The sequence below is a fragment of the Teleopsis dalmanni genome, chromosome 1 (assembly GCF_002237135.1).
Source record: "Teleopsis dalmanni isolate 2A chromosome 1, ASM223713v2, whole genome shotgun sequence".
Taxonomy (NCBI): Eukaryota; Metazoa; Arthropoda; class Insecta; order Diptera; family Diopsidae; genus Teleopsis; species Teleopsis dalmanni.
In genome coordinates, this window is record NC_051846.1 from 223,835,878 (window position 1) to 223,839,004 (window position 3,127).

The window sequence follows — 3,127 nt, forward strand, 5'->3', positions numbered from 1 at the left end:
AACTGGTCTTAACAAAAACACACCCACTGTCAAAGGCACAAGAAGGTTTTGCTGCGAAACTTGCACCAAAATACACGGGGCCCTATGAGGTTATTGATTTTACGTCACCAGTTATAATAAAATTGAGGGAAATGTCTACGGATAAGATTATTACGGCACATGTGAGTCAGTTAAAGCGATATCAATCCTAGAAAAGGTTCAGGTTTTTTTTTATATACATAATTTTATATTAACATACATTTACATCTTATACTGTTGGTAATATAATTTCTCGTAGAAAGACAAGGAAAAGGTGAATATATTACACTTACAACGGAAAATAAATCAGGGTGGACGATTGGTATATCTAATACTGTTGTTATAAATATATTATAATAGCAAGATTAATATAGGATATATGCATTATATATTAGCGAATAAGAATTTTTATAAGTATATTATATCAATATTAATAGAGGATATATACATTATATATATATTATCGAATAAGAATTGTTATAAATATATTATAATATCAATATTAATATAGGATATATGCATTATAATATATTATCTATTATCGAATAAGAATTGTTATAAATATATTATAATATCAATATTAATATAGGATATATGCATTATATATTAGCGAATAAGAATTGTTATAAGTATATTATATCAATATTAATAGAGGATATATATATTATATATATATTATCGAATAAGAATTGTTATAAATATATTATAATATCAATATTAATATAGGATATATGCATTATAATATATTATCTATTATCGAATAAGAATTGTTATAAATATATTATAATATCAATATTAATATAGGATATATGCATTATATATATTATCGAATAAGAATTGTTATAAATATATTATAATATCAATATTAATAGAGGAGATATACATTATATATATATTATCGAATAAGAATTGTTATAAATATATTATAATATCAATAGTAATATAGGATATATGCGTTATAAGATATTAAGAAATAATGTGGTAAAGAGAGTTGCTATAAATACAATATAATATATGAAAACATATTAGTAGATAAGTTAGTAAAAATAAATAAGTTCATTATATATGCATTAGAATTTCAAAATTAATATATTTTATATATACTATAATATAAAGATCACTATAATGTGATGTATGTAATAATTATTACTGGAAAATTGTTTGTACTAAAGTATGCTAAATTTGTAAGGAAACAATTGAATAACGGGAAGAAATGAATTATGAAGTAGAGTATTAATATTTAAAAAAAAAAAAAGAATTTTGTTATTGTATTTAATTAATTGAGTATTATTAATATTTTAAAAAAAAACAATAATATATCCACCTGGCCGTTGAAACGCTTTAGCGCTTCATATGTAATGAATGCCGCATCGAAGAATCCAGACAAATTTGAAATAAATAAACACAAGAAAACATCACCATGAAACGACAAGATAATAATATAAACCTAGCAACAAAGCGTAAACTATATTTACGGTATATCGAACTTTTCGGGGAAGATTCGGATACCGAAGCTATAGGACGCGAGGTGCAGCAAAGCATGATCAGGCAGGCTGATACCGGAAAAGGTGCACATGATGAGGAGAACAGCAGGTCTAAGACCAATACCTCTTTGGAAGACATCTTACTGATCACAACCTCACCGACGAAGTGGGATGAGCAATATTCCCCACCTCGGGATAAATTGAACTGGGAATGTCCACCAACTCCACCTTCTGCCATATTTATTCTAAAGGCATCAACAGAGAACGGAAACAATCATCAGGTGACAAACGATAGAGCACTAAATCAAGACATCTTGCCATACCCAACAGTACTTAGAAGGTGGGATGAGCAATATTCCCCACCTCGGGATAAATTGAACTGGGAATGTCCACCAACTCCACCCATTGCCAAAATGATTTTGAAATTATCAGCGGCTAACAAAAACGGTCACCCATTGACGAGCAAGAAGGCACTGAAAGACGAAGAGATACGGCGGCCAGATTCATGCCCGGCCGACACACTGCGAAGACATGGGTATGATTCAGCAAAATGGTCTAAAGGGCGAAGACACCGCTTCAAGGCAATGCTGGATGGCGAATGGATGCTCGTAAGGATTGCGAAGAATGGAACGATTCGACTTACTCCATTTTCTGAAAGAAAGGGGGGAGTGTAACGACCCAATTTTTCCCTGCACAAAAATTAGAGTTACATAATACCACGCTGCCCTAACGTATTTGTGCAAATAATAATTATAACAATAAAAATTGTAAACAGCCAAAAACAATGCTGCACAGAAAGACTTAAAAAAATATAAGCAGGGGCAAAAATTGTAAACAGCCAAAAACAATGCTGCACTGAAAGACTTAAAGAAAAAATATAAGCATGGGTAAAAATTGTAAACATGCAAAAACAATGTTTACACATAAAAAAAAATGCAAACTTGGTGATAGCGGAATTTAAAGCGTCACCAAGAACAAATAAAAGGCGATGTTTTCCTGAAATCGCTCTCTTTTTCGGTTTAGTTGTGATCAACGTTGGACGGCTCAGTTTTGGACCTGGCGACGGAGGAAAATTTATGGTAGACAGCAAGTCACTGGTGGGATTCTAGAACGTGTGCACAGAGCATACGACAGGTAAGGTGTATCGTACCGGTCTGGGAGCTTTAAAAGTTGTCAGATGAAGGATGTACATGGAAGGCTTCTAAAAGTACTCCATGGACATCCTGCACAAAAGGTACGACTTTACACCTGCGTGTAGTATGGCCCTCAAGGAAACACTGGGAAAAATCATTACAAGGTAACCAATACTGCTGATTAAACTAAAAAAAAAAAACGGTAAGCATTTTTATCTTGTGCAGTACAAATATATAGGTATTACTTCGAAATTTAACTTGTGTTTATAACTATATCGCTATCGCTTTGAAAGCCTGACTTGCGTGTACAAATATAACTACGGCTGAAATCCAGACTTCGTGGATGTATTACTTCGAAATTTAACTTGTGTTTATAATAATATCGCTAACGCTTCGAAAGCCTGACTTGCGTGTACAAATATAACTACGGCTGAAATCCAGACTTCGTGGATGTATTACTTCGAAATTTAACTTGTGTTTATAATAATATCG